General features: G+C 44.0%; 1 pseudogene; it reads right to left on the minus strand.

The window, feature by feature from the left end:
* The window catches only part of LOC139264110 (ATP-dependent translocase ABCB1-like), a 146,596-nt pseudogene that overhangs the window by 9,690 nt on the left and 124,865 nt on the right, over positions 1 to 12,041 (minus strand).

Consider the following 12,041-nt stretch of genomic DNA (forward strand, 5'->3'; position numbering starts at 1 on the left):
GAGCGGCTTGTGGTCAGTTTCAAGCTCGAACTTGATGCCAAATAAGTACTGGTGCATTTATTTTACCCCGTAAATGCAAGCCAGAGCCTCTTTTTCAACCATGCTATCGGCCCTGTCGGCCTTGGGCAAACTCCTAGATGCATACGCAATCGGTTGCAAAATCCCCGATTCATTAGCCTGTTGTAACACACACTCGACCCCGTATGATGACGCATCGCAAGCTAACACTAGTCGTTTACATGGCTTATACTGGACAAGCAGTTTGTTAGAACACAGTAAGTTTCTGGCTTTCTTAAAGGCATCCTCTTGTGAATTCCCCCATACTCAGTCGTCTCCCTTGCATAGTAGCGCATGTAGGGATTCGAGCAGGGTGCTTAATCCAGGTAGGAAATTACCGAAATAGTTAAGGAGTCCCAGGAACGACTGCAGCTCCGTCACATTCTGTGGTCGCGGCGCGTTCTTGATGGCCTCCGTCTTGACGTCGGTGGGTCTGATGCCGTCTGCTGCGATTCTCCTTTCTAAGAATTCAACATCCTGTGCCAGGAAAACACACTTTGAGCATTTCAATCTGAACCCCATGCGAACCAACCGACTAAAAACCTCCTCCAGATTCTTCAAGTGCTCCATGGTGTCCCACCTGTAACCAATATGTCGTCCTGGAAGACGGTGCAAGGAACTGACTTTAGCAGGCTCTCCATGTTCTGCTGGAAGATCGCTGCGGTCAACCGAATCCTGAACGGGCACCGGTTGTAGATAAACCGACCTTTGTGCGCGTTGATACAGGTGAGGCCTTTCGAAGACTCCTCCAGCTCTTGCGTCATGCAGGCAGAGGTCAGGTCCAGCTTGGTGAACGTCTTCCCTCCAGCCAGGGTTGCAAATAGATCGTCTGCCTTGGGTAGCGGGTACTGGTCCTGCAGTGAAAAATTAAGTTAATCGTTACTTTATAGTCTCCGCAAATTCTAACCGTACCGAACTCCTAGAGTGCCGGGACATTCGGACATTGGCCCAGTCGTTGAATTCCACCGCCGCGATGATGCCTCGCGTTGCAGCCTGTCCAACTCGATTTCCACTTTTTCACGCATCATGTACGGTACCGCCCGAGCCTTGTGGTGGATGAGTCGCGTACGAGGAACCAAATGGATCTGCACTTTCGCTCCCGAGAAGCTTCCAATGCCTGGCTCGAATAACGATGGGTACTTGCTTAGAACCTGGGTACATGAGGTGTCATCGACAGACGAAAGTGCTCGGATGTCATCCCAGTTCCAGCAGATTTTCCCCAGCCAGCTTCTGCCAAACAACCTGGGGCCATCCCCTGGCACAATCCATAGCGGGAGTTTGTGTACTGCTCTATCATAGGAGACTTTGACTTCAGCACTGCCAATTACAGGGATTAGTTCCTTGTTGTAAGTCCTTAGTTTAGTGTGAATGGGGCTGAGCTTGGGCCTGTGTGCCTTCTTTCCCCACAGCCTGTCGAAGGCCTTTTTACTCATTATGGACTGACTTGTCCCCGTGTCCAGCTCAATAGATATTGGAATGCCGTTCAGTTCAACTTTCAACATAATAGGTGGGCATTTCGTCGTGAATGTGTGTACCTCGTACACTTCTGCCTCCTCAGTATGAGTTTCCAATTCAGTCTGATCCACTGTGGATCGATCTTCCTCTGCAACATGGTGGTTTGCAGGGTTTGCAGCTCACCTGCACATTCATTGGTGGTGTCCCATTATTCTGCAACCATTGCACGCATAATGCTTAAAGCGGCATTGATGGGGCCAATGATCACCTCCGCAGCACCAACAGGGTGTTGACTGCCTCGCATTAACAGATGATGGCGGACTCTGGGTCAATTGAGGTGGGCCACAGCAGTCGGCGTGTACATTCTGCCATGTACATTTCTGCTCAAAACCGACATTACTTTATGCACAGTACTTGCAGAAACTTCTTTGTTCTGTGAAATCTGCTTTGTGTTGTCGCCGGTGAACATAAATGCCTGGGCTATCATTATGGCTTTACTCAGGTTCGGAGTTTCGACAGTCAACAGTTTGCGAAGGATTGTCTCATGTCTGAGGCCTAGTACGAAAAAGTGTCTGAGCATTTGTTCTAGGAATCCCTCAAATTCACAATGTCCTGCAAGGCTCTTTAGTTCGGCGACATAGCTCGCCACTTCCTGGCCCTCCGATCATTGACACGTGTAGAACCGATATCTCGCCATCAAAATGCTTTCCTTAGGATTTAGGTACTCCCGGACCAACATACACAATTCTTCATAGGATTTCTCTGTTGGTTTTGCCGGGGCCAGGAGATTCTTCATGAGGCCATAAGTTGTTGCCCCAGTTACGAGGATCGCCCTTCATTTGGTAGCATTCTCGTCTCCTTCCAGCTCGTTGGCCATGAAGCATTGGTCGAGTCTCTCCATGAAGGCCTCCCAATTGTCCACTTCTGATAACTTCTCCAGGATGCCATTTGTTCTTTGTATTTTCGCGCGGTTGTTCGTTACCTCGTCGCCAATTGTCACACTCATAATAAATGGTTAGACTGAGTACTGTGTGTAATGAGCAAGTGTGACATTAGCTCTTTTATTACAATTCCAGAGTTCAAGTACCTCGTGGGTGGCCTTCTTATATACTGTGCTCCCAAGGTATGCTCCTATGGGTGGGCCCTCTGGTGGTCAGGTGTGATGCAGGTTACAACGGGTTAGATACATAACATCAGAGGAAGCTCATCTTAATTCCTGTAAGTGAATTGTGTAAACAACAAAATAACAAATAGCTCTATCTGTTCACTTGTGGTCTATACATCTGTTGTCTCTTTCAGACTCATGCTGTTATATTCACCCTGCATTACAGCTACAGGCAGGTGAAAATCCTTCACACAATTGTACTTCTACATTGCACACGGCATTTCAGTCCTGACAGCTGACATTCCTGCAAAAACTTAGAAAAGCTACCCACCTGTTGCAGTATTGTTTTAAAAGATAATCCACGCAGCCTCATAGTAAGCATTTCCCCAGATTTTCCGAACATGTATCCCTTGAGAATTTCAAAAGAAAACTGATGATTAAATCAAAGTATCAGATTAACAAGTAGTGTCTTTTGATCACGATTCCCGAAAAGATTAAACCAGCATTCTAACTAAAAGTTCAATCTGTTATAGTTTTGCTAATTTGATTTTTTTGGGGATGGGAGGATCTTCTCTTCCTGATCACTTACCTGTAAACTGTAACTCACAAAGAGAAGAGCACCTGGAGCCAGCAAAATCAAGGAAGACATAGCAGCTCTCTATTGCTTCAATTCAGGGTCTAAGATTGCAAAAATCTATTTGAAATAAAGAAGAAATACTTTATATAGTGCCTTTCATGGCATCAGGACGTTCCAAAGTGCTTCACATCCAATAAATATTTTTCTAAAGTGTTGTAAGATTGTTGTAAGTGTTGTAACTGTTGTAAGATTGTTGTAAGTGTTGTAAAGTCAGAAACGCAGCAGCCAATTTTAAGCACAGCAAGATCCCAGAAACAGCAATCTGATAATGACCAAAAAAAAAAATCAATTTTTTTTAGGTGTTGGTATAGGGATCGATATTGGCCAGTCACCAGGGAGAACTCTCCCGTTCTTCCTTAAAATAGTGTAATGGAATCTTTTATGTCCACCTGTTTAATGTCTCATCTGAAAGATAGCACCTCTAAGAGTGTAGCATTGAAATTCATCTTAGATCATATACTCACAACCTTCTGATTCAGAGGCAAGAGTGTAACCACGGAGCCATAGCTGACACACAAATTATAGAATATTTTCCCTGAGTAATTGTCATTTTCTAATGAAAATTTTAACAATATACAGTAAATCTAATTAGGCTTATAACTTTCAATTTCTGACCAATGAGATAAGAAAAATAACTCACCCCAATAATCCTGGAATACACCAAATGCTGGCATGACAGCACCACTTACAAAGGCAGCGATTATTCCTATGACACTGTATGGCCACTCTGGCTTGTTCAAAGCAAGAATTTGCAAAAATGAAACTTCTGGAAAATGTTCTTCCTTTAAAATTTAAAGAGCAAAGAAAAAAATCATTAAACCAAACCCCAGTCTATTCCAGGGTAAATCCCTAAATGAAGTTATCTAGTCTAAACCCTGCTGATCTGTAAAATACCCATCATTTGAGGAGGCATGAATTTTACTTCAGAATCTGTCTGGCCTGAATCCTTCGATCAACAACAACAACTTGTATTTATATAGCGCCTTAACATAGTGAAAAGTCCCAAGGCGCTTCACAGGAGTATTATGAGACAAAAAATTTGACACCGAGCCAAATAAGGAGAAATTATCGCAGGTGATCAAAAGCTTGGTCAAAGAGATAGCTTTTAAGGAGTGTCTTGAAGGAGGAAAGAGAGGTTGAGAGGCAGAGAGGTTTAGGAATTGTAGAGCTTCGAGCCTAGGCACAGAAGGCATGTAGATCACATTACATATTTTAAGCAACGAATAACCTTTGCTGTCATTGGGCAATGTGAATGTTTGTTTTGGAGAAATAACACTGGCACTGCAAATTGTCGACCACACTCTGCTGGAATATTGGCAGCAGAGCAGGCAGCACGGACATTTGATTTCGACCTGTTGGAGTATCCGGGGTCAGGGTGTAGTCAAGCAATTTGCATGGCAGCAGTAAGTAGCTGTGCCATTGTTGTGCATTCTGGACATCAGGTCGGCTGTAAGAAACGGAAAATGTGGTCCAGTCTGGTGGCTTTGTGAGTGATGGTTCTCAACTGAACATGTTGGAGGAAAATATATATATATTATAGATATAGTTATATATATAAAAGAGCGATGTCTATTTCTGTAATATATATATATATATATATATATTTATTTTCCCCAACATACATTATATAAAAGGCTATCAATTAATCGTAGTTAACTCTTGCAATGAACGTGGTAAATTTTTTGAATATTACATTTTCTAACACGTGTTAATTGCAGAGGTTACGCAGAGAGTCCTAGGTAGGAATATGTTTCAGGCTACGAACAACTTAGAGCTTTAGCCTGGCGAACTGTAATTTCCTCTTCCATTGGTGTCACTGTTGAATAAACATGTGCTCTTTTCTCTGCTCGGAGCAAATCATCTTAACGCCGCAGCACTGTGTTCTTCTCCGTAACAATGAGCAAAAAGACAATGGGCAGAATTTTGTGGAGCAGGGTAGCTGGTTTGACTTTTTTCTGCACCCTTCCACTTGGAAATTAGGTGCAGCACAACTTGCTGAAAGTGCGATCTGATAACAGGGCATCTGGGACCTTGGTGAACAATGGGATCAGCAGTTTATATCCTTAACCAATGCGATTTAAGGATTGAGAAAGAAACAGAGGAAGGACAAAAAGGAAATAAAGTGAATTAGAGTCAAATCAGGAATAGAAAGAGAAATAAAAAGATGGAAAGAAAGATTGGATTAAAAGAGAGAGAAAAGAGTCAGAAAGAAAAAGTAAGAAAAAGACTTAAAATATAAAACATTTCTAACAATAATTTGTTATAAGTAGAAATCAGACTCCACTGTTTCAATTGTTCTCTTTCTGGGCCAGAAAGATAGAGTGACATTGCAGGAACATAAAAAAGGTACTTACGCTGTTAAGTACCTGCCCTAACTTTCTGTGGCAAGTTTAATGGGCAATTAATGTGAAAATGCAGTAATTTCTTGAAACTTACAGCGAGGTTGAGCTGCCGGTTTCACAAGGCTAACAATGGAGTGGCGTAAATCATCCAACAACCTGTGGCAATTCGCAGTTCATGGGGAATCTCTTCCTCGCCACAAGTTGCTGTATGATTTGCACATTAATAATGGTATGTGCATTAAGCTCCTCATTATTTTGCCAGTAAATTTCAGCCCAATATGTCAGATGTGCGCATGGGAAAACTGCTTGTTGTAGAAAATGTGAACTTTGACCCTTATGGAGGTATAATTTGCAGAACTTTACTAAAGTTTATACAGTGAACACATTCCCAGGGAGGCTCGAGCCCATGGTTAGCAGGTTACACAGCTTCTGAATGTACAGAATAAGGTTTAAATTAAAAGATTTTTTAAAATATATTTTTCTGATTTGTGATATATCGAATAGCAAGTAGAAAGGATTTTGATGCCCTTTTCACACAGGCTCCAGTCATTCCTTTTTTTACTCTCAGTTTTTACTAATGCTGCATGAATTTAAAGGAGTTCTATTCAGAGTTTAAAAAAATTTATGAACAAACTTGAAAGAGATGGATGCAGTAACTGCATCAACTAACTGTGCGATTGAAATCAAGATTAGCTAAGATTAACATTTTTAATCGCGAGATTAATGGCAATGCATTTTTCTAATCGCTTCACAGCCCTAACACAGATGTTTGTGTGTGTATCGAGATATATTCATACAGAACACATATGCACATTTATGAAAAATATTTGCTGATGTTGGTTGATGTATCAAAATTTAATTCTAACCATTTCTTTTTCTTGTTCATTGTAGTCTGTTTCCATTGGTTTAGATGAAGCTAACTGGTGAAGTTTTCTGCTTGATTTTCTTTTGAAGCTGCTCCTGTTGATCATATTTATCCTTTTGCATTCATTATTCTCTGGTTGCTTCACTTCCTCCAAAGCATTCTCTGCTTCCTCTCCCCATATAAACTCTGAAACAGAAGCGCAGAGAAAATTGGCAGTTTACACATAACATTATCCATATTATAGTTTTAGGATTGCTGGCACTAATTTTGCAGGGTCATTTAAGTGCTGAACAAATGTGCATTCTTAGGGACCTCATGCTGTAAAACTTTAAGGGGGTGATTTGAATCCCAACTGCCTTGCAGAAACCAGGAGAGTGGGCAGTTAACATCGTCCAGGATACTTACCTGTCCTGGAGACGTTAGGAATTGTCGGTTCCTGATTTTAACCTGCTCAACAGAGCTGGTGACAAAGACACCTGCCCAAAGCTGGAAGGATCCTTTCTTACATTTGCATGTCATGTCACAATAATGTCATCGGGACCTGACTGTAATTTTAACATGCCAGCCTGAGTGGCAAGCTCTGCCAAAGAAAGAGATGCGAAGAAGGGGACTAAAAGCTTGGTCATAGGTCGGTTTTAAGAAAGGTCTTAAAGGAGCAAAGGGAAGTGGAATTATAGGAGATTTTGGAGGGAATTTAAATTTTATTTATTCGTTCACAGGATGTAGTCATCGCTGGCAAAGTCGGCATTTATTGACCATCCCGAGTATCATTACTGCTCTGTAGACCATGAGCTTGGTGCCGGGTTTGAGATCCTGGCCTTCAAATACTCTCTTCCTTAGGGGACCGAAGGCTGCACTGGCACACTGAAGACGGTGTTGGACCTCGTCGTCGAAATCTGTCCTTGTTGACAGAAGGCTCCCAAGGTGTGGAAAATGGCCCACATTGTCCAAGGCCTCATCGTGAATTTTGATAATTGGGGGGGGGCAGTGCTGTGTGGCGTGGGCAGGTTGTTAGAGGACCTTTGTCTTAGCATATTTAGTGTAAGGCCCATGTTCTCATATGCTTCGGTGAAGGTGTTGACGATGGCTTGGAGTTCGGCCTCCGAGTGTGCGCAGACGCAAGTGCGTCTGTCTACTGTAATTTAATGACAGAGGATGGGACGACCTTGGATCTAGACTGGAGGCGACTGAGGTTGAAAAATTTCCCATTTGTCTGTAGATTAACTCCATTCCAGCAGGGAGCTTACTGAGGGCGAGATGGAGCATTGTAGGAAGGAAGATCAAGAAAAGCATTGGTGCGATGACACATCCCTGCTTGAGCCCAGTCCAAAACTGAATTGGGTCTGTGGTGGATCCGTTGGTCAGGATCACGACTTGCATGTCATCATGAAGCAGGTGAAGGATGGTGACAAACCTTTGATGGCAGCCTGAATTGATTGAATTAACTGAATTTAAATTCCCTCAGCTGCAGTGGTGGAATTTGAACTCACATCTCCGGATTATTAGTCCGCTCCTCTGGATGACTAGTTCAGTAACATAACCACTATGCTAATGTGCCCCTGAATTCCAGAGCATAGGGCCTAGATGGCTGATGGCATAGCTGCCAATGGCAGGATAAAGGGAGTGGGGAATGCAAAAGGGCCAGAGTTGGAGGAAACCAAAGTTGCTGGAGAGGTTTAGGGCTGGAGAAGGTTACAGAAATAGGGAAAGGTGAGGCCATGAAGGAATTTAAACACTAAGGTGAACATTTTAAATGTGAGGCATTGAGAACTGCTGTGAACAATTACAAATGTAGCCAGAGGTAAATCTTGCTTAATTCGTTAATAGATTGTGAAAAGACAAACCAGTGTCCTACTAGCCAAATCAGTCTTTTGCTTATTTCAAACTGTACATTGACCTTGAACGGTTTGAACCTTGCATTATAGTTACAGATGGAACAGAGCATCCATACAAATATAGGAGCTTTCTTTTCATGTACTGAGCAGGATGGGTGGAAGATTCAGGAGGTGAAATTCATTATCGCCCCATTTGGAGGTGGTAACATCTGGGAGGCGTGAAACTTAGCGCCAGGCACGGAAGTCATGCCCTCCTCAAGAAATTCGAGTTATCGGCCCCGGAAGGAAGTGGAGCGCTAAATCAAGTGCTCCACTTCCTTCCAGGTGCGCTAATGGGGTGGCGCGTTAGCGCTGCCACGTGCAAGGACCTCGTCCCTCAATTGAAGGAAAGGACCCACACCACCGACTCTGCAGAAGGAATACAGACCTACCTGGACCAACAGGGAACAGAGGTGCCACGTGATCAGCCTGGTACTGAAGCAGAGTGCCAGGCTGAGCGATTACGGCCAGGATCCCGCAAAGGGAACAGAGTAACAGCGGGAAACACAAAGTAAGCTTTGTTTTCCCCCCGGCCACCTCACCTTTAATTTTCACCCCGGTTGTGACCTGCTGCCCGATCCGTGCCTCCTGTAGCTGCCGATGTTTTCGCCCGATACTGCTGCAGGGGGTGAACATGAATTTCGGGACCGGGGCAATAATGGAGCGATGGGCGCGGTGATGACCTCACAACCTTCGGGTGCAGGAGATCAGGACGCAATGCTATAGCGCCGTCACTGAACTCGCACCAAACATGGCGGCAGTCATTGCTAGCATCGCGGCCGGGCAGTAATAGGAGGCGCAAATGCACCGAATTTCTAGTCTTCAATACTGTATTTTTCAATAGGTGAGAAAAAGAGTAGATCAGAATCGTACTAACAGACCTTCCCATACCTCAGACACCAGGGGGTAAAATTCAACATCTGTGGGAATGCAAAATGGGTGGTAGCATATTGGATGTCCGTTATACAACTTGCCCAATTTTCCTTTGAATTAAAATTAATGGCAGAAAAATTATGCGTCTAATCTGCTACACTCATTTTGAACTCCTGCCGAAGTTGTACTTTATGCCTCCCCATCACCCTGCGCCCCCACCCCCACCGCAACAAGCCCCCATTCTTAATTTACTGCAAAATAGAGACATCCATTTGGGCCTCTCGGAAGATCTGTGATGGAGAAGACTCTGGCTCAGCAGAGAGGTTAGCAATGAAACCTGCTATCTATTAGGATCAGACCTAAAGGCACAGTTCAACATCCAACATGTACTACCTGTTGCAGTGATAGTCCCCATAGTCCTCAAATTCTATGCACAGGGCCTTCCAGACATTCTTAGAATACATTTATGTCATCAGCCAGTTTGCCTTGACCCACTGCATAAAATGGGTGACCCTTTCAGCTTACCTGCTGCATTACCAGGGAATGGTAGATGCCCTTTCTGATCATGAGATCAATGTGTGTTCCTTGCTCAGCGACCACTCCATTGTCAAAGGCAGCAATAACATCAGCAGTGCTGATTGTTGAGAGTTGATGGGCAATCACAATGGTGGTACAATCTGCTCTTGCCTGCCATGAAAGAGAGTGATTAGAAACCGTAAAATATTCATCAGTAAATCTCAAAGTTTATCCATTTTAATGACACCATGAAGAGCTGTTTTGAATCACAGGTCTTGAAGTTAAGCTGTTTGAAAATTACCATGTGAAATTCCTTTGTCTGCTATTTCAATGTTTATTTTAAACTTGTTAATGCCGCCATTAAAACATCAGTAGAAGGAATTTCAAAGGAATGTGTTAAGCATTTATACATAAATATTCACACAGCATAATCTTGAAACCGTAGTTTTATTAAGACAAAGCATCTCAGTTCACCTGGAGACTTTCTAAAAAATTGTCAACCTGTAAAATACTTGTTGGAGCTGACGGATCAGAGACAAAAAACACATAATGCTTGCAATGCACAGCACGTCAACCATCAACTATGGAGAGAAAGAACAGGGCAACATTTCTGGCACAGTCCTTCTTCAGAATTGACCTCACTCTTGAACTAGCCTCTCTAGACTGTTAGAAACCACAAATTTGTCCACCACTGTGGGCCCAAATTTGGCCCTCCCATTTTTTCAGCGCACTCACGTGAGATGCGCCAACTTCCTACGATCCAAACGGCGCCAAAAAGATGTCCTGGGATTCTGGCCCTTCTGCCGACTTTCCCGGGGCTTGGCGCGTCGTAGCGAGTCCATGGGTGGGCGGAGCTAGGGCTCTGTGCCTAAAAGAGTGCCGGCAGCTGTCTGCATGCGCAGTAGAGCATTCGCACATGCACAGTAGCTCCTCCCAAGATTGTGATGATGAGTACCTGCAGCATGGGTCCTGAAGTGTCCCGCCCCTATCCAGGGCTGAGGGACCTCCCGCACAGGCTCGGAGAGAGTAGTTAAGTCCATCGGAGAGAGCAGTCAGTCCTCGGAGAGAGCAGTTAAGTCCATCGGAGAGAGCAGTCAGTCCTCGGAGAGAGCAGTCAGTCCACGGGGAGAACAGTCAGTCCTCGGAGAGAGCAGTCAGTCCTCGGAGAGAAGTCCTGGAAGTCCTCAGAGAGAAGTCCTGGAAGTCCTTGGAGAGAAGTCCTCAGAGAGAAGTCCTGGAACTCGTCAGGGAACATAAGAACATAAGAAATAGGAGCAGGAGTAGGCCATTCGGCCCCTCGAGCCTGCTCCACCATTCAATAAGATCATGGCTGATCTTCTACCTCAACTCCACTTGCCTGCACTATCTTCATATCCCTTGATTCCCTTAATATCCAAAAATCTATTGAACTCCGTCTTGAATATACTCAACGATGGAGCACACTGTGGTAGAGAATTCCAAAGATTTACCACTGAGTGAAGAAATGTCTCCTCATCTCAGTCCTAAATGGCTGACCCCTTATTCTGAAAAAGTGACCCCTGCATCTACCCTGGCAAGCCCTGTAAGAATTTTGTATATTTCAATGAGATCACCTCTCATTCTTCTCCACTCTAGACAATATATGCCTACTCAATCTCTCCTCATAGGGCAATTTCCCCATCCCAGGAATCAGTCTGGTGAACCCTCGTTGCATTCCCTCTATGGCAAGTATATTCTTCCTTAGCTCAGTTGGTGAGAGCGCAGAAGTAATAACGTCAAGGTCGCGGGTTCATAGAATGATTACAGCACACAAGGCCATTCGGCCCGCCGAGCCTGGGCTTGCTCTCGGCAAGAGAGAAGTCCTCGGAGAGTCCTCAAGAGAGTCGGAGTCAGAGAGAGAGTCGGAGTTGGAGAGAGTCGGAGAGGAGTCGGAGCCGGGCCACTGACTTCCCGGGCCGAGTTAGGAAGGTAGGAACTTAAGTTTTATTTTTTATTTACTATTGATGGTTTTTATGCTTCTTGAATATTGTTGTGAAGATATTTAATGCTTTGCAACGTCCTCTCCACTTCCCTTCCCCCACCTATCTCTGGCTACCTGCGCTGATTTCTTAACTCTCTGCAAAGGTTTTCTGTGCGGCCACATGGTCACATACACTGGCCTATTAGTTTGGAGCAACTATTAGCTGTCCAAACTGGCTTAAATGGCTTGAAAAAAAACTAAACTTAAAAAAAATCCTAACTAATTCACTTACACTGGCGCAAATGAAATATGCAGAATGGGGATTTTTAAGATACTCCAGAAAAATCAAGTTGCTCCAAAAAAAAATGGAGCAACTCC

Source organism: Pristiophorus japonicus, chromosome 5 (genome assembly GCF_044704955.1).
Source record: "Pristiophorus japonicus isolate sPriJap1 chromosome 5, sPriJap1.hap1, whole genome shotgun sequence".
In the NCBI taxonomy this organism is placed as follows: domain Eukaryota; kingdom Metazoa; phylum Chordata; class Chondrichthyes; family Pristiophoridae; genus Pristiophorus; species Pristiophorus japonicus.